The 15987-nt window shown below is 39.0% G+C and overlaps 1 long non-coding RNA gene across 1 annotated transcript; it reads left to right on the top strand.

The window, feature by feature from the left end:
- LOC109824042 lies at positions 3801–15315 on the top strand. The gene is made up of 2 exons (XR_002242539.1): positions 3801–4048; positions 14989–15315. It is a non-coding gene; the product is annotated as an uncharacterized LOC109824042 (long non-coding RNA).

The following is a 15987-nucleotide window of genomic DNA, read 5'->3' as shown; positions in this document are numbered from 1 at the left end:
TAGTTTTTGGTCTAACCACCTTAGAGAAAAGATCTTATGGAGGCTTCAATGAATGTGCATATGTTAGAGGGACAATCCACCACTTTTTACCGGTAGTAATTTTGCTTATTGGAAGGCTAGGATGAGGATTTACCTTCGCTGCATTAATCTTGACATTCTAGAACTCATAGAGAAGAAATATGTAAAAAAGTCCAAGATTAGTAACATGACCGATGGAGAAAGGCATCAAGCTAATCTCAATGCAAAGGCCATGAATGTCTTAATTTACAATCTTTCCCCTAATGAGTATAATAGGGTTTCTACATGTGCAACCGCATACGAAATTTGGGTGAAATTATGTATTACACATGAAGGAACCCCTCAAGTTAAGGAATTTAAGATTAGTGGGCTTATGCATGACTATGAGTTGTTTAAAATGCTTCCTAATGAATCCATTGATGCTATGTTTTCTCGCTTGACTAACATAATTAATGAATTGCATGGTCTTAACAAGCAATTGACTATCCAAGAGATGAACTACAAGATCCTTCGTTCATTGACCATGGCGTGGGAGCCTAAAGCTATGGCCAAAGAGGAAGCTCACGATCTTACTACTCTAGCTCTCGATGGCCTCATCGGCAAGCTTAAGGTTCATGAGAAGAAGCTTAAGGGAAAGGAGAAAGAGGAAGTGCCTCCACGGGAAGTTGAGGAGCCATCACCAAAAATGAATACTATAGCTCTCAAGGGAGCTAGTGATAACTCATCATCATCATCAGATAGTGAAGTTGATTTTTCTAGAGAAGTGGCTCACCTCTCTAGAAGAATATCGAGACTCATTAAAATGAATAAGAAGTTTAATCCCTGATCTAACAACAAATTTTTTTCACGTGTAGAAAAATGTTTTGAATGTAATGAACAGGGTCATGTCGCCAAAGATTGGCCCAAGCTCAAGGAGAAATACTTGAAGTACAAGAAGAAGAAAGCCATGTATGCCGGATGGGAGGAATCCGAACCATGCGATTCGGATAGCAATGAAGAAGGAGAAAAGATTGCTCTTCATGATCCTAACATTTGTTTCATGGCTTATGAAAAGGAGGTAGTTTCCGATACCGAAAGTGAATCCTTTTATACGTAATGTGACCAAGCAACCCCATTAGAAGAATTAAACATTGAGTTTAAAAGGATGTTAAAAGAATATTCTTCCGTTAAAAAATTACATGCTTCTTGTGATTCCAAACTCGAACAACTACAAACATCTCTTGCTTTAAAAGATGAATTGTTAGGGGATCTTGATTTTGAAAACAAACAATTAAGATCTAAGATTGAAAGACTTGAAATTGAATGTGGTAGAATTTGACCTACTCATGCTTATGCTAATCATCATCACCATGAGAGAAATAGATTTCATAGATCTTATGCTCCTACACACAAGAGAAATTTTGTGTGCACATATTGCATGAAACATGGTCATATCTCCACTCATTGTAGGATTAAAGATAATCATGATTTTTATGGAATGACATGGGTACCCAAAGGTACCAAGCTTACTAACCACCAAGGACCCAAGGTTTAGGTACCTAAAGTTACTACATCTTCATCTCTTGTAGGGAACATCACGAATACAACGTAGAGAGATGTGGTACCTTGATAGTGGTTGCTCATATCATATGACGGGCAACAAAGAGCTATTTGCAACCCTATCAAGGATTGAAGGAGGTAGCGTCTCCTTCGGTGGCGGTGAGAAAGGTAAAATCATAGGTATTGGATACATTGGTAAGACACCTTCTCCCATAATAGAAGATGTTTATTTGTTAAATGACTTGAATCATAATCTTCTTAGCATTAGCCAATTGAGTGACAAAGGTTTTGATATTTCATTTAAACCGGATAAGTGCATTGTTAGCTCAAATGGAAAAACTATTTTTGTTTCTAATAGAAAATCAAATGTATACATTTTTTAGATGAATGTGCTAGTAGATCAAGATGTTAAATGCCTTGTGGCGGTTAATGAAAACCCTTGGATTTGGCATAAGAGGCTTGGACACGCCAACATGGAGTTGATATCCAAATTATCCAAGAGGTATCTTGTAAAAGGGTTACCAAACTTGCACTTCATTAAAGATACCATTTGTGAAGATTGTGCTAAAGGTAAACAAACTAAGTCTACCTTCAAATCTATCAATGAGGTATCAACTTTTAAACCCTTATAATTACTTCATCTTGATTTATTTGGTCCTATGCGTGTTACCTCTCTAGAAGGCAAACACTATGTTTTTGTTATCATTGATGATTTCTCTCGTTTTACATGGATAATCTTTCTTGGTAGTAAATATGAATGTTTTAAAGAATTTTCAAATTATGTCAAAAGAATTGAAAATGAAAAAGAGTTGAAAGTTGTTAAAATTAGAAGTGATCATAGTGGTGAATTTTAAAATAATTTTTTTTATGATTTTTGTGCACATCGTGGTATAACACATATGTTTTCCGCTCCAAGAATACCATAACAAAATGGTATTGTTGAACGGAAAAATCGCACCATACAAGAGATGGCACGAACTATGTTAAATTCTTTTGATTTGCCTAAGTATTTTTGGGCGAAAGCCGTCAATACGGCTTGCTATGTTTTGAATCGTGTTTTGATTAGACCAAAGCTTAAGATAACCCCTTATGAATTTTTTTATGGCAAAACTCTTTTTATTGAATATTTTCGTATCTTTGGTTATAAATGCTTTATTTTAAATACAAAAGATCATCATGATAAATTTGATTCTAAAATTGATGTTGGCATTTTCCTAGGATATGCACCTCGAAGTAAGGCTTATAGGGTCTTCAACAAATAAACTCTTGTTGTTGAAGAATCTATAAACGTTACTTTTGATGAGACTAATATTGGTTTACAAGTTGGTTTGCCTAGGAAAGATGATGATGATGTTGAGGGAGGATTGGAATTCTTGCAACTAAATGAAACACCCACAATAGATTCTCAAAAGGATGGAGAAAGCAACAACATTCAAGTGCAAGAGCAAGAAGAACTCTCTAAAGCATGGAAATTTGCACCAAATCATCCAAAGGAGCAAATAATAGGGAATCCTTCACAAGGGGTTCTAACTCGCTCAAAAGCTTTGAGTGAGTGTGGTAATGTTACCTTCTTATCTCAAATAGAACCTAAAAAGATCAATGATGCTTTAAAAGATGAGTTTTGGGTTTTAGCTATGCATGATGAACTAAATAATTTTCAAAGAAATAATGTTTGGAAACTAGTTCCTAGACCTAACAATGCTAGTGTAATTGGAACAAAATGTGTTTTTAGAAACTAACTTGATGAACATAGCATTGTAACAAGAAATAAAGCTTGTTTGGTTGTCCAAAGATACAATCAAGAGGAGGGCATAGACTATGATGAAACCTTTGCATCGGTTACAATGTTAGAATCAATTAGGATGTTTTTGGCATTTGTAAGCTTTAAAGATTTTAAATTATTTCAAATGGATGTTAAAAGTACCTTTTTAAATGGTTTTAAAGAAGAGGAAGTATATGTTGAGCAACCCCCCCCCTCCGGTTTTATGGATCATTCATTTCCTAATCATGTTTACCGGGTTCAAAAAGCTTTATATGAGTTAAAACAATCATTCATTTCCTAATCATGTTTACCGGGTTCAAAAAGCTTTATATGAGTTAAAACAAGCTCCTAGAGATTGGTATGTTCGTCTCTCTAGTTTTCTTCTTGAAAATGGTTTTTCAAAAGGAAAAATTGATAATACTCTTTTTGTGAGAAAAAGGAAAATTAATTTCATTTTAGTTTAAATATATGTTGATGATATCATTTTTGGTGCTACTAATGAATCTCTATGCAAGGATTTTTCTAAAGTTATGCAAGATCATTTTGAGATGAGCATTATGGGAGATCTCACTTTCTTTTTTGGGGTCCAAGTCAAGCAAACTAAGGATGGGATATTCATTTCTCAAAGCAAGTATGCCAGAGAATTGGTGAAGAAATTCAAATTGTAGAATTCTAACCATGCACGAACTCCCATGAGTACAAATGTCAAGCCTGATGCGGATGATACTGGTAAGGATGTAGACAAAAAATTATACCGAGATATGATAGGTAGTTTTCTTTATCTCACCGCTAGTAGACCCGATATTATGTTTAGTGTGTGTGCATGTGCACGTTTTCAAGCTTCTCCTAAAACATCTCATTTAATTACGGTTAAAAGAATTATTAAATATGTCAATGGAACAATTGATCTTGGTTTATTTTACCCAAAAAGCACCTCTTTTGATCTTTATAGTTTTTGTGATGCCGACTTTGCCGGATGTAAGGTAGATCGTAAGAGTACGAGTGGTACATGCCAATTCTTAGGAAATTCTCTTGTCTCTTAGGCTTCCAAGAAACAAAATTGTGTTGCATTGTCCACTACGAAAGCGGAATACATTACCGCCGGCTTATGTTGTGCCCAAGTTTTATGGATGCAACAAAGTTTAGTTGACTATGATTTGAATTTTCAAAATATAAAAATCTTTTGTGATAACACGAGTGCTATAAATATTTCAAAAAATTCTGTTTTGTACTCTAGAACCAAACATATTGATGTGCGCCATCATTTCTTATGCGATCATGTAGAGAGGCAAGATGTTTCCCTTGTTTATATTGACACTAAATCTCAATTAGAGGACATCTTTACCAAGCCTCTTAGTGAAGATGATTTTTGTCGCATAAGAAATGGTTTGGGTTTATGCACTATGTAAAAGCTTTTGTTTTGTTTGTTTGTTGCACATCATATGCATTTTTTTACCATTCCATTTACCCCAATTTGATGGTGACAATGGGGGAGAGAAATCTCCTCATTTGTTGCACATAGTTAGGGAGAGCTCATAGATAGGGGCAGCTACTATCTATAAGCTACATTTATTTTGCTTCAATATAATGGTTGGTTGTCATCATTAAAAAGGGGGAGATTGTTAGCCCTTATGTTTTGATGATGATTTACAACCACTATTATCAGGTACTAATTGCTTGTTGAGTGATATTGTAGTTAATATATATATCAAGCTTGTTAGTACCACTAATGGAGGATTGGATGGAATATGAGCTACAACGAAGATACCCAAAGGAGGAGGAGGCATAGTGATGAAGCAAATGTTAATCAAGAACAACATATATAAGTGAAAGCTTCATCAACTCAAAGCTATATCAAGACTCAAAAAAATGTAATTCTATGTGAGGATAATAGCTAGTTTTTATTTTCTCTCTAGTGCTAGAATGTAGGAAAGTAGTTGTAGATTTTATTTGAAGCTATTGGGATATTACACACACGTTTTCATACTTATAATTTTGAGCGTTTTGACAAAATATCATTTTTCACAAGTATGAGGACCTATTCATAAAATTACTTTTCTAAACAGTTTGTTTTTAGTATTAAAAACAATTTACAAAGTTATACAATTTTTAGAAGTCATTTTAGTATTTTTATAGATTTTTAAAGAGTCAAAAATAGGTTTTAAAACAGATATCCCTTGTATCAGTTTGCGGTCGACCGCCACGGTCGACCACACCTATGTTTTTCTCTGAGTGGACAGCAGAAACTTTCGCGGCCAACCATCTTGGTCGACCATCAATCTGAAAATTCCCACGGTCGACCGCCACGGTCGACCGTAAAGGTCTCTAGAATTTTTTCTCAGATTCGAAAGCAGCTCGCGGTCGACCGCCGTTCACGCCAACGGATTTTTTGGTACAGATTTGAGAAATGATTTTTACGGGATTGTGTGGGATTTGGGTATGGGCTTTGGCTGCAGTGTTTTCTCCTATTTAAACCCCTCTACCCCTGTTCTTCAACCTATCCCAAGCAATTTAAAAAACCAGAGTTTTGTTTTACTGAGAGCCAAATTTTCAATCCTGTTTTCTCTGTTATCAAGTTCACTTCCCAAGCTTCAAGTGTGATCTTTCTCCTTGCCATAGGAAAACTGTAAAGAGAGAGATTTTACACTATTTACTACTGTTGTGAGCTTGATCTTGTGGAGATCAACTGTGTGGGAGTGAGATCTTGTGGTGATCAACTATGTAGTTATGAGATCTTGTGGAGATCGTTTTGTAGAAGAAGTTCCGGCTTCCAAACCGGGTTGTGTAGTGGATTCTCCTAGAGAGTGGGGAGAGGGGACGTAGGTCAGCGGGCCGAATCTCGTTAACACATCATGCGTTACTTGGATAACGATTTCTAATTCTATCTCTTTTACTTTGGTTGTTTATTTTGTGGTGTATTGCTTGTCTTATTTTTTATTGCACAATTATTGCCTTAAGACCCTAATCACCCCCCCTCTAGGGTCCAACACTCTCGTGCAAGGTTGCCCTGGCCACATGGGGCTCGGCCTCATGCACAACTCTGCGGTATCAGCGACAAGCTTTACCGCTAAAGGAGGAAGAAGATAAGTACTCCTCATACTTAGCTTGGTCGAACTCAATCACAAGGGACTCGACTGTCATCCCCTCCACAACTTCGTCAAATTTTGCCACTACCATTTCGATTGAAGAAATAGTTTCTTCTACTTTGGTCGCCATATTCTATTTGGGCGTAAAAATTAACTCCCGAAAAGTGATTGTTTGTATTAATAAGAATGGCTTATTACAAACTAAGGATCAACAATTACAAAAGAAGTAAAGAGAATGCTCTTCTTGTTTAATGTGGGCTCTTCGGTAGCGATAGGACGTCTCTCTCGAATGCTTGCATCGAGTTTACTTCCCTTGGACGATCCGTTCGAAATTGCGGTTGAGCTTCGGTATGTAGTAAAAGCTCTTGTGTGATTGAGTTCGATTATACCCGAGCTTGATGAGTATCAAGGCCGAATGCTTAGAGAGGACTACAATGCAAGAGTATGCAGAGAGCTAATGAGTCTCAAATCTGAGAGATCAGATTGAGTCTACTTCAACAATCCAAATTTTAAATCCAAGAATGTTCCACCAAGCAAGCCAATGGAAGTCTCTGTTTGAAGAGCCTACACACCAGCCAGGAGCAAGACAATACCTGAACAAGCCCCCCTTCTTCACATTGGCGAAGAAGATCTTTAAATAGGCAAGTGAAAGCCTGGTTCCCCCCTTAACTTATGGGATGTGACCACTAATAGGTGAGGAGCACCATGCCCTCTCCTAGCTGTAGGATGTGGCCACTATAGGGGTGATGAGAGCCATGCCTCATTACGCAGGACATAGGACGTGGGTGGGCCCACTCCCATAAGCAAGCAGCCTCTTGCACTATTCAGGCGAGGCCGACAGGTTTACGCGCGAGCTTGAGAGATATTTGAACGCTCAGGCAAGCTTACAGGCAAGCTTTGCGAATAGGCGGGGGTTGACTCGTGCAAGCGAGCCAAGTGAACAGGGGAGCTTGACTTGTGCTGGCAAGTCAAGCAAACAGGCAAGCTTGGCTTGGGCTCTTGAATGCAAGCGAGATTGACTTGTGCTGGCAAGGCAGACAAACATGTGAGCAAACAGGCGAGCTTGGCCTGGCCTCTTGAATGCAAAGCGGGTTGGCGAGCCAAGCTTACAGGCGAGCTCTGCTTGGCCTTCTGAATACGAGAATCTTTACCACTAGGGGAGCCAAGCTTACAAGCTATATTTGAGTTCTTTTGTGTAAAGGTAATTTTTATTGCCTACAATCCTTAGAACAATCGATGATAGTGGCCTACTATGCAATATGCTACTATTCTAATCAGTCATCACATTTATATGTTCCTGAGCGATCTGATTACCCCAACACCATCATTCCCGCCAATGATGTTGTTCATCGACAATGGGCTACCAAGAGATTGTTAGCCCTAGAGGGGGGGGGGGGGGTTAGGGTCTTAAGCTAATCTAATCCGATTTAATGCCAGTTAAAAACTAATTAACAAGTTATCCTAGCAAGTATGAAATACAACAATGTATATGAGCTAGGACAAGTAATATGAACAACAAGATATATCCTAACAAAGAGATATATGCAATGTATGTGCAAGGATATATAAACTCAAGGGTAAACAATCTAAACTAGATAGTGGGCAAATAATCAACAAGCAATATATAAAGGCGATATAAGATATGAACATAAAAGAGTGCGCCAATGCAATCACAAACAAACAATATGATTACGGAATTCGGTCCCCACGACCTACGTCTCCGCTCCTCACCTCGAGGAGATCTCCACTATCACAACCGGGTTTTCTACGTTCACCCGAACAACGTTTACACCTCACAATACAATCACTATGCAATCACACCTCACACACTAAGTGTTGGTCCTAGCCCGTGTCCTGTTACACAATCCCACAACTCAATTATACTATGAATGTAAATACAATAAGCTCAAATGGTTGTGTGTATAAACATAGAGAAAATAAAATCAACTAAACTCAATATAAACACTAGCTTAATAAAATGATAATCAAACAATAAAATGAAAAGCTAGATTGAGTTTAGAAAACTTCTCCAATAAATGACAAGAGTGAGAGAGAGATGATTTGAAGCCCAAACACCAAAGATTATCTCCTCAAGCCCTTGTGAAATTATCTTCACAAACCAAACTCTTAAACACACTTAGAAAACCTTAAACAAACTTGTAAAAACTCTTTAAAACTTTTCTCTTAGTTCAATTGAAAGAGAACAGCAATAGGGTATTTATATCCACTCAAAAACTCAGCCAAAAACCCAAACAAAAAGACAAAACAGTCCCCAGAAGACAGCTCAGAAAAATAGCCGTTAGTGTCTAATGGATCTATTGTCGGTCGACCGACAGATCGTTCGGTCGACCGAAAAAAGAATTCGGTCGACCGACGAAAAAAACTCCGTTCGACGCGAGCAGGTCTGAAAAACAAAAAACAAGCCAGGACTTGTCGTCGGTCGACCGGTGTGGTCGACGCATGGAGCTTTCGGTCGACCGGACCGGTCCGACCGACAGACTGCTCTGTCGCCCAGTGAAGAAAGATCAAATGATCGGTCGACCGGTACGGTCGACCGAAAACAGATATGACAGAAACTGAAACCTGTTTTGCTGGTTTTAAAATGCTGTTTAAAAATATCAAATAAATTCCAAAAAATGTAAAACTTTGGGGAATGATTGTAGACATAATAATAAACATGCTACAGCGACTGGTTTTCAGAAGGGACTTCCCAAATGTAAAATATCATCATTTTGCAAGGAGGTCCAAAACACAAAAATATAAACACATGAGTTTTGACATTTTAGCTAAACCATGTTTTGAAACTTTACAAAATGATTTTATAGACTTAATAGAAGATGTAAACTATTGTTATGAAGTCTATAAATAGTGAATATAGTATTTTATCAAAATACACATATAATACACTAAAACATGATTTCATGGAACTAAATAAAATTGATATTGATGAAATCATATAAATGTATTAAGTAGAAACAAAAAATATGTTTTCCAATTGTATTCAATTGTTTCATAGTAAAACTTGAAAACTATCAAACCAAAACATATATGTATATATATAACTATATATATACATGGAAACCAATAAATGTGTGTGTGTGTATGATATTGAGCTTAAAGTACCAACACACATAATATAAACTCCTAAACTAAATTACCCAAGCAATCTTGATCTTCATTGAAGCTCAACTTGGTACACGTTGCGGATGAAGCTTAAACTTGATCTTTAACTTGAATTGTATGTAGCTTCAATCCACAAATTCGGCCAACCTCCTCTTGATATGATCGTGTAAGCTTAATCCATCCAACCTCCAACAACGTTGTTTGTCTATAATAAATAAGAAAACACAAATACTAGACAAACAACATTAGTGGTAAATTGTTTGTTAAACATCATCAAAACAAGAAGGCCAACAGAGATGTGCCCTATCGACTCCCTATTTCCGAACAGCGACCTACCAAGTGATGAGTCATTGTTCGGACCCTCGATCGGTTATTTACCCAAGTGACCATTCACCCTTAGGCCAAGTTGTTATATTTAATGATATGGCCTAACCTAAATATAGCTTAACAGTTGTAATTAACCTAACCCGATGCCTTGAACGACTATGAGTAGAGAAAAAATTTTGTTGTTAAGTCTAAAAGAAATTTCTCGACAACTCATCATACTGAGGGGAATAGTATGGCTAGGCCGATTCAAATGGTAATCAGTAAAAGTAAATCAAATCCGTTGATAGCTGGGCGTTTGCTAAAAATCCTAAGTGTTAGTCAACTGAGAAGACAGGAGAGCAAGAAGATATGCACGCAAAGTGTTGAAAGCAATAATTGGACAACAAAAGCATAAACTTCATTCATAAAGAAATTTTGAAACAATACATTCAAACAAAGTTAACAAGAATGTCTCAAAATCAATTCAACCAGACAAGCTTAGTCCAGCAAGCTGAAAGATGCAAGCTCGTCCTTAACAGCGGCTAACTCCTTCAGACGGTCCACTCGAACCTGATCCTCTGCTTCCTTTTGGATCTTGGCTTCAGAAGATGCAGCAGCAATAGCTGTTTCTTTTTTATGCAATGCATGGAGAGCTTGCATTTCCCTTTTAACAGCGAGGTAAACGCTCATGCTCTCAAGTTGGGGGTCGTTCAAAGTTTTCTCTTCCTTGACAAGCTGGGCCTTCAGTCGAGCGATAGTGGAGGCAGAAGCGTCCATCGCAACCTGCAATTGGCATTGCTGCCCAAGCAGGTCTACGATGATAGCCTCCTTCTCCGATATACGTTTCGCTCAGGCTTCACGTTCACGCATTATTTTGATCCGAGCTTTGGCTATGATTCGCCATACCTCATTGTGTGATTCGGAAAATGCTAGCCCCTCCACACGATGTGCAATGGCCTCCAGGCGGATGAGCTTTTGTTCACAACGCCTAGTCAGCTGAATGCCACCTACGCGCTGAATGTCCTTCAAACTATTTGCTATGAAGGAATCAAAATCCATGAAGTTGCCCTACCTAACACCAATAATGGAGATTCCTTATTTCATAGCATTCTCCAACAGTTGGAGGAGGCCCTGCACGGATCTAGAGTCCGGGAAAGTAAATTCCTACCCAAGGGAAATCATAGCCATAGGATAGATTAGGGGGAGAGGCCCATCGTCATCAACAGGTAATCTCCATCCATATCCCCTTATGCTAGTCGGGTTAGGAAAACTAGGTTTACACTCGGGTCGTGAAGGGGATGGCAGAACAGGAGTTGGAATGGGCTCTTTCTTCTGCTCATCATTAGAGATCATGATGAGTTTAGGTTTTGTAGGCTCAGGTCTCACTGGTCTCATCTTGCGAGCGTGCGCCTCATATCGGTCCACTTCCTTAGTAGCGAGAGGTCTCTTTTCGGATGACCTCAGTATACGAGGACTAATAATTAGGACCTCCTCTCGAGCTGCAAAATACAATGGAAATAAGTTAGAAATTTTGATTCAAAAGGTCAAAAAAATTTGAAGTCTTGAAGATAGGCGACCTACAAAGTGCAGGCGAGCTACATCGTACAAGTGGGCTAACAAAGCCCGCTAATCAAAGCAGAGCTCGCTACAAGACAAAAGCTCTCCTGGTAGGCAGAAGCTCACCGATCAAAGCAAAGCCTGCCTATCAAGTAGAGCTCCCCAAACAGCTGAGCTCACCTGATAAAGACAAAAACTCGCCAATCAAGCAAAGCTCACATATCAAGCAGAGCTCGCCAGACAGCTGAGCTCGCCATATAAAGGTAGAAGCTCACCAATCAAACGAAGCTTACCTAATGAAAGCAGAGCTCGCCTAACAAGCAAGCTCGCCTAAATAGCAGAACTCCGCCGGAGTAGACGAAGTTCGCCACAGAAGATGAACAAACACTGTTCATCTTCCCAGTCTCATTCGTTCACGAGTTCATTTCAATCCCACAGTTCTTAACTTACCATCATGAGTTCGGGTCACACAAGAGGTGGCTGTAGTGGCAACAGCAATGCTAAGAGCGGGAGAATAGGAAGTTGTCCTCTTCCCCTTTGAGACGAGCATCTTCTTAGGTGCCATCCTATGATTAGGGTTTGAAGAAAAGGGCTCTAGTTTTCTTTAAAAGATTAATCGAGAAATTTCGATAGCACAGTAACCTCCCGATGAGGGAGATGAGTGCTTCATACACGCGAATCTCAACGGCTAAGATTCGCCAACTCAGTTGAAAACGAGCAGCTCAGATCGCCTACAACGGTTCAATTCGACAGTTTGAATCAAACGGCCACGAGCGCGGCGTGACGTTCGGAATTCCAAACGAACGATCAAGAGTTAGTAGTTCAAGTTGTACGGCCATCATCGCTCGTCGCAACAATGATCGAGATAGAGTGCGTCACCGGATCAAAGGCTCAGATCAAGTGCTGAAGACGAGGCGCCCCTTAGCTGGAGAGCGTAAGAAACCGCCCACAGACACGTAGCTAGGCAACCACCAACTTGGACCCCGTCTGTAATGATCTTGCTCGCCTGCAAGCACGAAGCTCACCTGCACATTTGGAGCTTGCCTGCCAACGTCTTAAGATCGCCTAAAGTCTCAAGCTCGCCTACACTTCATCGAGCTCACCTGAAGAGTTAAATTCGACCAAGGGGCTCAAATACACTCAAACCAATGAACAGTGATCCCCTTCTTCAAAGTGTTCAAGACCACATGCCACCTGATTTAGGTTTGAAAACTTTGAAGGTAGTTTTGTAGGTGATAAAAATTGCCTTTACACAAGAGAACTCAAACCTTGCCTATTTGAGCTCACCTGTGTGCTCAAAGCAAGCAAAGCTCGCCTGCATTCAAAAGGCCAAGCAAAGCTGGCCTGCGAACTTGGCTTGCTAGCCCCAGTCAAGCTCGCTTGCATTCAAGAGGCCAAGTTGAGCTCGCTAGTTTGTTTGACTCGCCAACACGAGTCAAGCTCGCCTATTTGTTTGACTCGCTAGAACGTGTCAAGCTCGCCTGGATGTTGAGCTCACCTGCATGAGTTAACCCCGCCAGATTGCTAGACTCGCTTGCACAAGTCAAGCTTGCCTGATTGATTGACTCTCCAGCACGAGTCAAGCTCGCCTGAATGCTTCACTCACCCGCACGAGTTAATCTCACCTGCAGGAGGTTCACCAGCATGAACTGAGCTCGCCAGACAGGATGAAGCTTGCCAAAACGCTTAAGGGATCCATCAGCCAACCTTGCCTATAGCTAAGCTCGCCTGCAAGGTCGCCTGAACGTTTAGACAACATCCAAGCTCGCCTGCAAGCCCGCTAGCCTCGCCTGAGCGGTGCAAACTGCTACTTGCTTGTGGGAGTAGGCATTCCCACTTCCCACGTTTTTAGGGTGATGAAGCATGGCTCTCATCACCCCTAAGTGGTCACATCACATAGCTATAGGGGAGGGCATGATGCTCCTCACTTAAGTGGTCACATTCCACAGCTAGAGGAGGGCATGGTGCTCCTCACCTATTAGTAGTCACATCCCACAACTTAAGGGGGAACTAGACTTTCCCTTGCCTATTTAAAGACTTTCTTTGCCAATGTCAAAGAGGTCTTTCTCCTGGCTGGTGTTTAAACTATTCAAGCAGAGACCTATATTGGCTGGCTTGGTCGAGTATTCTTGGCTATAAGCATGGATTGTTGAAATAGACTCAATCTGAACTCTCAGATTTGAGACTCTTGGCTCTTTGCAAACTCTTGCATATTATCCTTCTCTAAGCATTCGGTCTTGATACTCATCAAACTCGGGTATAATCAAACTCAATCACACAAGAGCTTCTACTACATACTGAAGCTCACCGTAATTTCGATCGGATTGTCCAAGGGAAGCAAACTCGACGCAAACATTTGAGGGAGGCGTCCTATCGCTACTGAAGAACCCACGTTAAATAAGAAGAGCATTCTTTTCGCTTCTGTTGTAATATTTTTGATTCTTGATTTGTACTAAGTAATTCTTATCAATACAAATCTCCATTAAAAATCAAAGAAACTTTTACGACCTACACTCATGATAAATTCCATTAAATGCATAATCGGTGCCATCATTTCTCTGTCGTCAATAGTCTTTATGACACATCGGATCACGTCGGCACTGCACACCTCCAGTCACTTCACATTAAACACAAAAGTGGCCCCCACTCCACTCATCGTCTGACACTTGTAAAGCAGATGCTATCTTGGCCACCATCCCATACTCGGTCGAAGTTACCATCTTACCCCTCTACTACCACTATAAATAGGGGTACTATTTTCAAAAAATAAGGTAATATCTTTATGTCTACACATTGTGCTTAAGAACTTCTACAGTTTAGTTACTTCTCCACTCAAGAAAATTACTGACTTGATCATCGAAGGAACAACTAGAGAACCCAACTATGCCCTCTTACAATTTTCTACCTGTGCAGGGAAAACAACCCACTTCAGAACCGGACATTCGGAGGGTTAAAGGGCCTCCGTCAACTAAATAACTTTCCTTATTGACTGTTTGATATCAGCCATCAATAATATGTATTTGAATGAAATAGATAATAAGAGTATAAAAGTGTGATAACATGTGATTATCAATAGGGTTGACGGTGTTCATTTCACAACTCTCCTCAGGTATCGGGACATCAATGAAGCACAAGTTAATTTTATTTAAACTACACTATTGACATTATACATTCATTGCATATTTTCTGAAATAAATTTTTTTTGAAGAATAAATCTAAGAAATAATAGCAAATTGAAAAAGATGGAAGCATGACCACCACTTGGACATGCACTCCTATGCTAACCTACAAGAATGTTATTATCGAGATATGATATAGTTATTTTAAGTTTTAATTCTCTTAATTCTCAATATGACCATCAAGTCTAATAAATTATAAATTGACAAGGAAAACCAATAATGCTGCTAAATGTAAAGGCTAAGCTAGCTTATGGTAGTTCCACTCAACTGATAAAGATGAAGATAAGATCAAGACAAACATCAAGTTGGTGGTAAAACTTATTTAGAAATGTTAACTAAAATTTCTTTAAAACTTATTTTAATTTTTCTTTCGTTCATTCCCAATGATGTAATTTTTTTAATCTTATTTATGATTCAGGAAAGTTTTGATGCTGCAATAAAGGAGGAAACAACCTGCGCATTTCTTAGGAGGAAGTAGAAGGTGAGCCAGACTTTCACATGCTATCTCCAGAGGAAGACATCAGTCTCACTCAAAATCTATTGGGATATAATCGGTAAGGAAGATTTCCATTACATGGTGTAAGACTTCACTAGGCATAAGCAAAAGATCCTTCATGGTGTCCTTAGTGTTATCTACAACATCAAAGGCATCCCTGGCCAATATTTTTGCTATGCCACTTGTTCTACATGTCTCAACCTATTTGCATGGGAAGATTTACTAAGAACTACATGTTTGAGTGACCAAGGAGTTGACTTACATTGTAACAAGGGCCCACCCAATAGATAAAGTCGTAGCTCACTTTATAAATTGCTTGGCCAATATGATCCCAGCTTCTCCGTTTGGAGATATTATACCACTTTTAGACTTGCGAGCCAACAATACCGCATTTGGGCAGAATAGTGCACAAGTATGTTATTTCTATGTTAATGCTAGGTCCTATGCATATTAATCCCTTAAATCCTCAATAACTGCATATTAGTCCCTCAAATCTTAGAAATTGCATGATAGTCCCTTAAGATCTTCAATATTTACAATTAGTCCCGTGAAACTGAAAACCAACATTTGTTGGTGCACATCACATGTTTCTTTCTCAAGTGGTCCAGAGATACAAATTTTTGATATGAATATGTTTTATAAAATACGTCATACTATCTTATGTGTAACCTTGCTTTCATGCATTTTATATACCTACAGAACTAATGCATCACTGAAGATTTAAGGGATTAATATCTAAAAAACCTCTTTATATTAACATTAATTTGATGTATTGTTAAATTTTATATGATTCTAAATATAATTGGAGTAAATAGCAGTGGCGTGCATAGGAGGGACAGAGCAGCTGCGGCTGATGAGATTTGATAGCAACTATTTATTTGTATCTTATGGATGAGATAGTTTTTATCTGTAGGAGTACTC

This window comes from Asparagus officinalis, chromosome 9 (assembly GCF_001876935.1).
Source record: "Asparagus officinalis chromosome 9, Aspof.V1, whole genome shotgun sequence".
In the NCBI taxonomy this organism is placed as follows: domain Eukaryota; kingdom Viridiplantae; phylum Streptophyta; class Magnoliopsida; order Asparagales; family Asparagaceae; genus Asparagus; species Asparagus officinalis.
This window is presented reverse-complemented; position numbering and strand designations above follow the sequence as displayed.